We start from the raw sequence: 13,137 nt of genomic DNA, 5'->3' as shown, positions 1-13,137 counted from the left end.
GCAGATAGTCATTGTGCGTTGATTTTTTGTAATGCCTTTAAATTTAATGTAATATAAGACCCAGAGCGTACACTGGAGAACTGTGAATATAGCTTATTTATAAGTTTTGGTTTCGGTCGGTCACTCCTTTAAATAGTATTTCTATCGCCTGGTTAGATTTAGTTCAATCCTGTGGTTTATCGTATTTTTAAGTTTCCATCTACAAAATGTAAAGAAATTGAGCACATAATCTCTAGAGAAAATGCTAGCGAAAAGCCTTCTCTATCTATCTATAAATATAATACAGTTCGCCTATCCCAACATTCTCAACAAAAGCAAGTCTCCGGGGAGAAGGAGTCAATATACAGTGAAAGCCGCGACTGAGTGTGGCACAGCTTTGTTGGTTGTGCAGGATAATATCATATATGGCAAAAAGTCGGCTGGAAAACTGTTGGGTTCTGAACGTTTGACCAACAAACCGCCCAATCTGCTACTTGCAGCGTTGTTACGGTCGTTTTACACAATGCTTTTTTTTCGTCCACTTTCCATACGGGTCGTCTTTATATCATATGGATTCGGAATAGAAAAAGAGTATTTTGGCAAATATTGCGTATAAATTTCATAAAGATCAAAGCGTCCAAAGTATTATTTTGAGCGAGCAGGTATACGTTAGCCTAGCTGCTCTGCCCCTTCTTAAGACTTTCGGCTTTATATAGACAAACAGCCAGAACGAGCCGAAGAGATGCCACACTTAAAGAAAATGAACTGTTTGAACAAGCGGAAGGCATCCTGAATGGTGATGGTATCGCCGATTAGCTGATAGATTTTTAGTTAAAAAAAACTTTAACGCTTTTTTTTTTTCGAAACCATTTTTTTGTTGCTTCGTTAAATTTTTCTCCGGAACTACAGAACTAATCATTTCTACATTTGCACTTCATATTCGCCACATACGGCTACTGCTGGAATTAGAATTATTTGAAAATTTGATTTGAGGGTACTTTTTAAAATCAAAATAGGCTTAATTTTGAAATTCAGAAGATTCTACTGATATATTCAGAAGATTTAAAATTTGACACACCCGATGTATTCAGAAGATCCTAATTTGAGACACACCTCATATACAGGGTGTTCGGGGGTAAAGTGCGCTAACTTCGGGGGTGATTCTACGTGATAGTACAAGTAAAAAATACAAATGACGTTTTTCGAAATTCCAACGTTTTAAGCTAGTTTTTAGGTAAGAAAGTTGAATTGTTTGTATGGGAAAATAAATATTCTTCTATGAAAATTTTTTTGTATGGGAACGTTAAAAACGGAATTTCGAAAAAATCATCTTTTTAACTTCTTCCACCATGTATAATCACCTCCCGAAGTTGCGAACTTTACCCCCCGGACACTCTGTATTCAGAAGATCCAAATATGAGACACACTTGATTTATTCAGAAGATCCAAATTTGGGCAACGGTGATATATTCGGAATATCCCAAATTTGAAACAAAAAAGAAAAAAAAAAGTTTATTTGCCGCCTTGTAATGACGAAATGTGGCCCGTTGATAGCGCACTTGTAACTTCTCGCTGTAACTCATAAACGCCGCATGTAATAGAATAGACAGAGATAACAAGGGAGGTCTCACCATAATTAGCGCATAAAGAAATAACGTGAGTTACGTGGCAAATTATAAAATGATAAACGAGTGAAATTTTGTCCAGTGTTCAGCTACCGACGCAGCGAGTGTAAAACCCACCCGGGGGAGTAGAAAGGGGAAGGTTGGGTGGGGCAGTATTAACCAGCCACCCCCCGGTACACATTCCCAGCACAGTCGAGAGCCTCCTCAAACTATCCGAGCACCCCAAGCCCCCTCGCCCCCTGCAGTGGCTCTGTAGCACAGCCAGAGCGGGCAAACCCAACTGCTTAACTGCCGCGGTACAGATTACAGACAGACATACATATGCTTTATACTACATGACAACACACGGTACTACAGTGTACACTTTACACACCGCAGGGGAGCTCAAACAAGTAAACGGAAGATCGGGAGACATTTCAGAGTTGACCACAAGAGAGGATGATTTGAAAATATCCACTTATTAATTACTAACTATTCCCTGTCACGCGTTGCTGTGGCTCATTCTGTATGTGCAGATAGAGAAACAATAGCGCGTGTTGCTTTTACGTCCAAGAGATAGTGCTGTTTTTACCTGTCACATGTGACATCTATATAATATGCGGACATTCGTATGCAACGTCAAATTTCAAAACTCAAAATTGAAGAAATTTGATATCAAATTTGTCAAATTTGAAGAAATTTCGGAGATTTGAGATTTTGAAAAAAAAAACAATACCTATTTACATTTTTATTTATATACGAGTATAAGATTCGGTAACAGGGCAACTCATGAGAGTGGTAATTCAACACACTTTTTAAAAGCGGCATAAAGTGATGAAAAAAAAATCAACCCAACAAAAAAAAGGTTTTTTTTACCATAAAACGACTATTTTCATGAAAAGATGTTATTGATTTTTTTTGGTTTGACTGAAGATTGAACCTTTCTCCCCAGGGACCGGAATCAACCGCACTATCTATTACCAGCGCCAAATTGGGTAGGACCGACATTAATTTCGTATATTAACTGATGGAATATCATCAGATTTCAGAAAGATACGTACATATCCGCTTGTAAATGAGCGATTGCCACCAAAATTGGGTCAATTTCCACTTTTGGATTCAATTCATTCCTTCATCCACGAAAATAAAATTGAAATACAAATAATGTTTGAAAAAAACTAAGTTAAATAGGTAACGCAAGGTTAGGTTTATAAGCCATTTTTACATCGATGCACTACGTCGTGTAATATTTTAAATTGAGCCGCTATCAATAAAAACCCTTACGTAGATGGCGATAAGGTTTAAATTCCCGCTTAACACCATCCGCCTGTTTTGATTTACGCAAGAAAAAAACATGGCCAAAAAGTGCCTTTTATTTTATTTTGTGGATGTTCAGGCATAAATATTTTTTTTTTTTCGATCATTTTATAAATAACATAATTTGCCACATTATACAATAAAATCATAACCGAAAATTGGTTCGTAAGTAGGATATTTTGAACTTTAAAGCAGTTTTAGTTTCAAGACTTATTTAAAAAATACTCGATTATTTCAAATTCCTAGATGTATTCTACTCGCAGTATTTAATTAAAGCATCTGAAACATTTCTAGGCGACCAAATTTTCAAACCAAAAACACATGATTTTGCATTACCGGCATGGCATCGCCTTAATGACTTCATATTGCTTTTTAAAAGTGTGATGAATTGCCAATGTCCTGAGTTGGCTCGGAACCGGTACAGTTCAAATATCGAAATGGCGCTGATCGTCAAAAGTGAGTCCGTTTAAAAGCTGTCCCTCAGTGTAAGCATTCGCGCTGTACCCAAACCTCCTAGATTTGTGATCTAGGATGTTTTGGCTGTAGAGGGTAGGAACTGCCTGAAGTGAATGGGAGTGTAGGGGTGAGTGGGTATTCGGTCTGTCGGGTAGATCGGGGCAGGTTGGATGGCAAACTTCACCGCGGGTAATACACACGCTCTAAGTGGGCAGGGAGGGGAGCGGGGCTGGTTGCTTCAGCGCAGATTCGCACAGCCAGTCATTTCAAAACAGTTCTGGGATATTCCATTTTTCAATAAATATTTATAATTTTACTATAATTCACTCTGACACACTTTAAATTAATGCACATTAACAAACAAAAAGATTACCGCAAACATTTAAAGCAAAATCCTAATTCGGAAAAAAATAACTTTCTCGGGTTACAAATAACCCGGCAATATAATAAGACTGCCTTCTACTTCCATAATTACTGTCGTGCTTTAGATAATTTAAAATTATTTAAAAAAATCCATTTAGGCACATTAAACGTTTTTAAACCGTGCCATCTATTGGAAGGCGTGGAAGTATCCCATGCGAAATTTTTTGAATGTCATTTAAAAAGATGTGTAATTACATTAACCTTAACCAAAACGTATGTAGTTATATTAATTTAATTTAGTTGTAATATCATCGAAAACATGATTTGATAATGGCTGATATAAGCAGCACCTCCAGAAAGGTAGTTGGTAGGTGCTTGAGGCAGTAATAACCAGAAATAGCGATACTAAAATCCTAATGACCTTTCTAACCAACCAATATCTCAGGTGGCGGCCCAACAATTTCCCGATTACAGTATTTAGCTCACTAATCAACAAGTCACAATTATCCCAGGTAACCTTACATACCCCATCCTACCCCACCACACCCACACTCCAACCTTTCACCTTAATACAATAATAAGGCAGAGGCGGGGGTGGGTAGGAGCGTCGAAATCAAAGATGCCTTCATCGCTGTAGCGTGGTTATTAGTGTGGGGTAATCTGACACTGGGGTGACGCCGAATACTCAAGTGCGCGGAGTTACCCCACGTTTGGGGTCACCCCGTGCTACCCCGAATGAAAAGCTCGATACGCACTGAGAACACACGTTCCCTAGAAAGGTAATCTATACAGATTTGATAGAAAACTAATTTCGCCGATTCACTTCTATAGACTCAAAGACAGGCCAGTGAATTTGTTCACAATACACGTCTATAGGTTTATGTCTTCAGTGTCGATACGGATTGGATTGAGTAAATGTGGAAAACTAATACCTTATTATGTACCGTGAATATCGCTGGTTTACTACGTACAAAGCGAAATTGAAGTTAACTACCACATTACGAGTATTTGGGGTTAAAGGGAGTGAGGGTGGGAAGGGCAAGGTTGGGATGTACGTGGCTATTCAAATCTGGTCATTAAACGCAGCTAAAGCCGTTTCAATTCGATTTTTAATGATTTGAGTCTTTTTTTTTTAAGTGTGATGTATGGTAAAAAGTTGGATATTCAAACGATAGATGGCACCAGCTATAAAGCTTACTCCAGAGTCCGACAGATGTCGCTAGTGTGTAGCAATTGCCTGTGGGGTATCCTTGTCAGACTTCAAGCTTGTAGAAACGGAGAATTGCCAACCCTCGGGTAGTGAACAGTATAGCTAAATCCAGACTTATATTTATTGTAACGTAAATACAAGCAAATAAGAGTAAAGAACCTTTTACTTAATCAAGAGTTCCCAACACACACTAAATCTGCTAGTAGGCAGAGATATAACGAACAAAGACAAACATTCCAGGGTTACGAATAACCTGACAATATTTGAAAATCTCCCATTACCACCACGACAAGCGGAAAACGTTGCTTGTGTCGTGATGGAGGACTTAGCAGGCAGAGGAATTGAACTCACGACACCTGGATGGGACTTAAACGTGATTCTAACTCAGCCACTGACCGGTCATACCGGTTTACCACTTACTAACAAAAAAAATACCGTCATCATCAATCATTCAATCATCAATGAAGACTTCCAAAGTTTCGTAAAACGCTCGAATTACAAAATTAGTTTCCGGATGTTTTTTTTCTCCCGACTGGCTCGACTTCCTACCGGAAATAAAAAAAATGCGCCAGTCATTTTCAAATTCCGAACATTTCTATCACCCCCTCCCCCTCCACCAAACTACCCGAACCCCTCCTCAACCCCGGTCTTTCCGCACCCCGCTCCAACCAGTCCTGGCCAACCTTCCATACCATACCGTCTGGTTACTGTACTATCCTTTGAGTTCCCGGATGAAGGAGCAAGCTTCTAGCCAGTGGTCGGCAACCTGTTGCACGCGAACACTGTATATTTATATAAAGAAAAGTGTCCGTGGCGGGCGATCGTGGCTTTGTTTTTTTATACAAATCTACAGTTTTATTCCGAATTCTGCACACTTGACCTTCAAAACCATGAACCTAAAAAGCCTTGGATAGAGCATTAGTGAGATTTTGTATAAATGACATTGAAGGCAAATCTAGTGAGTTCTAAAAAGGAGGAAGGTCACAAGTTTGCATGAGATTTCAAAAAGGAGGAAGGTCACAAGCTTTGCAAGAGATTTCAAAAAGGAGGAAGGTCACAAGCTTTGCATGAGATTTCAAAAAGGAGGTTACAAGCTTTGCATGAGATTTCTAAAAAGGAGGAAGGTCACAAGTTTGCATGAGATTTCAAAAAGGAGGAAGGTCACAAGCTTTGTATGAGATTTCTAAAAAGGAGGAAGGTCACAAGTTTGCATGAGATTTCAAAAAGGAGGAAGGTCACAAGCTTTGCAAGAGATTTCAAAAAGGAGGAAGGTCACAAGCTTTGCATGAGATTTCAAAAAGGAGGTTACAAGCTTTGCATGAGATTTCTAAAAAGGAGGAAGGTCACAAGCTTTGCATGAGATTTCGAAAAAGAAAGGTCACAAGCTTTACATGAGATTACGAAAAAACCATCTCCAGCCTTCAAAGCAGAATGTCAATACTGGTTGATGAAATTTTGCACACCTGACGATCAACATGAAAGGAAAATGATTGTCTACTTGATTTTGAAAACTTTTCAGCTAGTATTCTACAAACTCCAGCGTGTTAATATTCAGCCTTCACTGAGTGTACTTTGCGTTGAAGGCAGGTGCGGAATCTTGTTAAATGAATTGAATTTACATCGTCTCCCGAAGCTTGGGAACTTTGACACCCTGGGTACGAAAATGTAACTCAGAGTAACCCACTTATGTATTGTAAAAAACGTTGATATTGTAATAAAATATTTCATATAAAAAATGACTACTCTAAACTGATAATAAAATCATAAGGCACACTGGGTATGTTCGTACGCATCATGGCTTGATCTATTTCAGCATATCGTTTGTCATACACTACCAATGAGAATGCATCGCAAGCGATACGCTGACATAGGCCAAGCCACGAAAACAGCGCGCTTATAGCGTGGTCTGTCACATCTTCACAGCAAACACAATACTCCTCACGAGAGGCGGTATAATCTGCTGGCTCGCTAAATCTGTTTGATCGACCGCAACCTAACGACTGATTGGCTATTTATATATTTTTTTGACTGGTACCTAGTATCTACACCGGTTATATATTATTGATAAATGGTTGATCTATTGCAAGGCTACGATCAAAATTAAAAATTTTGACAACGTTCAACGTTTAATTTTTGTTTTGAAAGTAGAATTATTGCTCTGCAAGAGAATGTCGTGATAATTACAGTGTTTCGCTGAACCACCCCGTACACGGTGTACAATATACATAAATTTAAAATTTTCTTCGGTATTACACATGTTATTTCAGTTAAAAGTTTACCTACCCCTTTAACGCCAGTTGTGTGTTGAGGGATGGTGGGGGGTAGGTGTTACCCTCCTCCACTCCACAAGTCCTCCAGGCACGTCCCGCATGCCCGCGACACCCCCAACCATCAACATCCGCCTCACCCCACCCCATACTATACTCTACTCTCACCATACTCTACTACACCGCGCTATCACCCAGCCGCCTGTATCCGGTATTGTGCCCCTGCCTGCCCCTTCCCGGAATGGGGTGGGGGAGGTGTTGCGCGCGCACGTCTGACACCATTGGCGCTACCCTTCAACAAGTTATTGCTGCGAAACGGTTTTATTATGGAATTCTTGAAATTGACATCGTGAATTGTTTTCAATGAAGAATTCCAGCCTATTTTTGTTACAATATTCTCCGTCCAACTTAAATACCAGGTATTTTATAAATCCCTTTTCACAGCAATAATATTTTTTTTTTAATTCAAAATGTTCATAATTGAATTGTCGAGAGGTACCAAGGGATTTTAAATAATATTTATTAAGCTCCGTTTAGTAGCAAGGGATTTTAAATATATTTATTAAGCTCCGTTTAGTAATAGGGAGCCTAACATTCATTCCGTTGAAACAAACACAATACATCATCCATCACAATTTAAAAAAAATAAAAACTTTTGAAACAATGCAACAAATTCTGAATACATCTACAAAAACCAAAAAAAACTATAGATAACAACTCGACATGCCGCTATGGAGCGCATAGACAACGATAACGTCACATATTTATCGACAAACACGTCGACATATTTGAGCTGCGAAAGGGGTTTTTTTTAAATTTCGATTAAACAAGGAATTTTTTTAACCAATGTCTTAATTTTTTTTACTTTCCCCAATAAAACATGAATAAAATCGGCATCTTTTGTATCCTATATTTTATGACTGTAAGATCCTTGATATTAGTGCAAGAGCTCACCCATAGATGGCTCTAGTCTATTATATGTAATTTTTTTTATTTTTTGTTTGGTACAATATTTTTTACATAAGTTTTCCAGTAACGTAGGCCTCACTGGGTGGCTTGTCCGTGCTGAGGCCTTAATTTTATAATAATATTTATATTACCCATAGATGGCGTTTAGCTGTCGAGTATTATACAGACCGAGTGAATGATAAATAAACTTGAGGTCGGGGTCCATCCGCATACAAGGTTTCCCTAGAATGTATTATTGTAACAAACATACTACGGTTTCAAGCTACAATTCTATTATAAATAGATTACACACCACTGGTATTCTACTCATATGAAATGTTGGCTGATGTGTTTAATATGCCTCTTTATATGAATCTGTAATGATTAAACATTTTAGCTGTGCGATAAGAGTTTTTTTATCTTCTTTATTTCTTTTAATAAATTTGTTCTAGTATGCATTATTTTTCTTGTTAACTTATTTGATCTTTTTTTTTCTTTCTTTACATATTGTACTATGAACTATGACTGTCAATAACTTTCATGTGTGCAAATGGCACTTGTGATTTAGAATTATCTACATAAATATCTGTTGGACATAAAGGCGACAAGCACTATTGTTTCTCTATCTGCACAGACAGACTGTGTCACAGCAACGCGTGACGCGGTACAGCTAGGAAATAAATAAATTATTATTGGCAAAAAAGTGACAAATTTCCAAACGTCACCACCATACCCACCACACTCCAAATAACTAAACCGTTTAGTCCACTCGTAAAGTAAATGAATTAAGACCGTAACCATATAATATAGGAAATACGTAACCACCGGCCGCCCCTGGTGTCTCAGTGGCGGTGTAGATTAGGGGTCGCGGCCCGCCCTTCGCCCGCCCTGCCGCCCTGCCACCCCCCGAGCTAGGAGGCTTGAATAAGCCACGGTTGGTTATGTGCGCGGTCCTATACTTATGGGTGCCGGGATGGTTATATTGTTCCGTGAGAGGTTACGCAGGGCTGATCCGTCATTTCACTTATAAAGTCAATCCGTCTTACTTAAATTTAATTAAAATAACACAAAATAATAATTACGTGTCGCTTCGGTGATGGTATAGTTAAGTCGAGCTTATGCCCAGATTAACCATACCCAACGCCGTGGTAATGAGTAGTTTTTCACTATTCTTATCTTGCGCTCCGTGTAATATTGATCTACTCAAGCGATTTTTGGCATATTATGGCTAATTTGCAAAAACATTCTGAGCGATCGCTCGTCATAACGTGCCAAATTTATAACCTAAAAATATGGGATAAATGGCAAAATCTAAGTGGAGTCATTGGATTTAAACCGCAGTAAGCAGTTCATATGTTTACATATTAATATTTCGAGGAATGATATTAGTTAAATGTGTGGCAGGGTGTAGTATGTATGAGGGCTATACTTATTTGTAATTTACGGCGGCTGCCCAAACCGTAAATTGTGTTCAGGAGATGGGAGATTGAAACGAGTATCTGCAGAAATAATTTAGTTTATTCGTGAGGACGAATATTACAATTTTACAGAACGCGGTGACGGTGGCAGAAAGAGTGTAGATAGTGGCGGTTGGATCGAACTTTGAAACAGGAATGGAGATTTCTCTTCTCATGCTCGCTTGCGTATAGCGGCGGATTAATTCGCGTTAATATTGCCACATGTGGGAGGAAATAAAGTAGTCCCACAAATAATATGGTAAATGTTACCTGACGTGAACCCGGCGTTGCTCGGAGACTTTTCTCTATTTTCTATAAATATAATATACATTTATTATATAAACCTTCCGGAGAAATTCTCCAAATGATAGTTAAAACCCTATCAAAATCCGTAGCGTAGTTTAAAAGAACTAAGCGCAGCGGAATCCTTTAGAACGTAGCCTGAAATGGATTAAGCTATGTTTTGTGACCAAATATGAATAACCAGATACTTTCCAACATTCGTCTTCCCTATAATAATAATAATAATATTTGGATGATTTATATAGCGCCGTTATTGTATTTTGTATGTATTTGTGCACACAGATAGTATCGAAAATTTCAAGACCACTATTCAAAATTGAAACTTTGCTTGAAATGGTTTTAGCCGTGATCGGTGACCAGATCTAAATAGCCAGGTAGTTCCCCACCTTCCTCTACCCTATCTCCTTCCGCTCCACACTAACTTCAGCCTCACAGCATACCCCATAGTCTTTTTTTATTTATAAAGAAAATAAATTTAACATTTCACTTTCTTAACTTAAATAAGTACATACAAGTAGTTTTCTAATTTTGTTCTGATAAGAACAAAAAGATTAAAAAGTTTTTTTTAAATACATATATACTCTCCGTTTTAAGGTTATCTGGAAGGAGATTGTATATTTGTACACCCTCGTGGCCAATGCCTCTTTTGCCACTTTCAGTCCTTACAGTATTTGTGTACAATTTGTTATGCTGCCTAGTATAATGTTCGTGTACTTGTGACGTATGTTTAAATGTTGTGTTTGTGTGTATAAGTCCATGTAGATTAGGACTGACTCCATACAGTTGGGACTATTGAGCGGTATTCACATTTAAAAAAGGCTTATCTATCTTCAGGAGCTTTAAAATTTCGACAACCAATGGCAAAACATCCATCCCTACAAATAGTCTCAACCCTGCATTATTCATTGTACACAAGGCACGAAAAAAATAAAATCTCGAAGATAATTATTTATCTAACCGCGACTTGGCTTCGGCCCGGGGGGAACAGAGGATCTAATGCGAAACGAAAATATGCAAAATAAACAAAACGGGAGAGAAAATACGTCGGGCGTTTGTCACACCCCTTAACGGGTAATGGAAAACCGGGGTTGGTGGGGCGGCAGGGGGAGGGGAGAGGGAGGGGTTGGGGTAATGGAAGGGCGGGTGGGGGTGAGGGGCGGGGAGGCCACTCCAGCCGCACGAGAGGCCGCACTCACACAGCGTCGGAAAAGTGGGAAACTAGTAAGAGACTTTTCTGACAAGTCCGGCGATAGGGTGCTTTGCTAATTTGAACCTTATGTACACGCGATTGTAGTTCAAAGTGGACGATCAAAACCACTGAATGGATACATTATAGAAATGCCTTCCATGTAGATTTGAATGGACCACGACCGATGTCTCCACTAACTTAGTTAAAAATGCCTTTCATACAAATTTGAATGGAATCAAATGTTCCATGTAGCCAAATAGCCCAGCCCTCTGTAAACTCGTTAACACATTTTGTATTGAAAATTTAAGCCTAGATTAGGCAAATATTTGGTTCACCAAACAATGCTGTACAAGACGTTCTTCTTTATTCTATGCTTAGTACCTTTTGGTTCGCATTTAGCACGTGCTCCGTATCTCTTATACTGCGTGACATCGTGTATCACCATTAAATTTGACCGAAACGAAAATTTCACAATGATTATGAAACAACAACAGATTTGTTGTTTTTAAAATTTAAGCGAAAAGTGATAAAATGAATCGAACAGAATTAAAATAAACAATGAACCGCCAAATCTTGCAGTATTTAGTGCATTTGCCTGAAAACTTCAGCCGTAGTTCTCGTGATGACTTGTTCAAGATACCACACGGCAGAACAGATGGTTTAGCACTATAGCATGACAAGAGGAACGGTGATATTTTTTAAAACACCTTCCCAAATGTTAAGAATGTTAAAAAGAATAATTAATCTGTCGCCCAATATATATATATTTTTTTGATTCTTCTGTAGGTCCCAAGGAATGCGATGGACTAGACAGCTGACACGTTGAAATAATGCCAGATACAGGACACCAATAATCAAGACCAAGTGGGTTCCCCAGTGGAAGAGGCAGACCGAGTGATGGATGGATTAACTGGTGTGTCTGTGACAGATAAAAATACTAGTTTACAGTATTTAATTTAACCCCACAAGCTAATTTTAGAAAGGATAATGGCTTTAGCGATGTTAACCGATCTGAATAACCATATTAATTTATTGCTAATTGTACCCCGTCATGCGTTGCCGTGGCTCAGCATGTCTCAGAAACAATAACGCGCGTTGCTTTTACATCCAACAGATGGCGCTGTTTTTTTTTTACATATTATCGGTGATATTTATATTAGTTTGGTATATAATAATACACGTGTATTCGAATGCAACGTTGTGTCAAAATTTCAAAGATTTAAGATTTTGGACAAAAACGAACATTTTTATTTATACAGGGTGTATCGGCACTAACCCGACAAACTTTAACCAGCTATTCCTTAGCACATTTGGAGTAAAAAATGTTATGGGCACTTTGCTGTCCGGTAACATTTTTTTTTCAATTAAAAACAAAAAAATTAAAAATTTCCACACTACATCACTGTCATTGGCATTGCTTTTCGTGTTCAACAGCTGTTATAAGCAAGTGTGTCAAAAAGTGTCCACGCTCTTTCGCACACACTATAATAATAGTTAAAAATGAGACGAATGGTGCCGTGCCATTTCGTTGTGATTGTAAAAGTGCGCCAATATAGGTACACACGTGCATTATTCAACGGAATTCGAATAAAATATTTGCCAGATGGGTTTTCAAACTTTGACAAAGGATAAAACAGTGGTGACATGTGGTGAAAATATGAATAATAGTTTTTTTATAAAAAAAAACGTTACCGGACAGCAAAGTGCACATAAGATTTTTTACTCCAAATATGCTAAGGAATAGCTGGTTAAAGTTTGTCGGGTACGTGCCAATACACCCTGTATAGATATTTGTTAACAGACCGCTACCCAGCAATGACAAAGTACAAGGCATGTAATAAAAGCATAGATATCTATATAAATATTTCTGTGGCTTGACTTCAGTTAACTTGTATATTTATCTCGTATATTATATAAAAGCTGTTTGTTTCTTAGAAAATAAATAAATAAAAATGTTTTAAAAAAAGTAGCAATGAATGATGAGAATTGTAGGTGCCTAGCTAAAAATTAGCTACTAGTTTTTTTTTTCAAGCTCTATGAAACA

At 38.1% G+C, this 13,137-nt stretch overlaps 1 protein-coding gene across 1 annotated transcript in view; it reads right to left on the bottom strand.

Moving 5' to 3' along the window:
- Positions 1 to 13,137, bottom strand: part of px (MAP7 domain-containing protein plexus) — a 240,657-nt gene that overhangs the window by 53,734 nt on the left and 173,786 nt on the right. The window lies entirely within an intron of this gene.

Source organism: Hesperophylax consimilis, chromosome 28 (assembly GCF_061612785.1).
Source record: "Hesperophylax consimilis isolate HC1 chromosome 28, BYU_Hcon_1.0, whole genome shotgun sequence".
Lineage (NCBI taxonomy): Eukaryota > Metazoa > Arthropoda > Insecta > Trichoptera > Limnephilidae > Hesperophylax > Hesperophylax consimilis.
The sequence above is the reverse complement of the archived record's forward strand: the minus strand, read 5'-3'. Positions and strand labels throughout refer to the sequence as shown.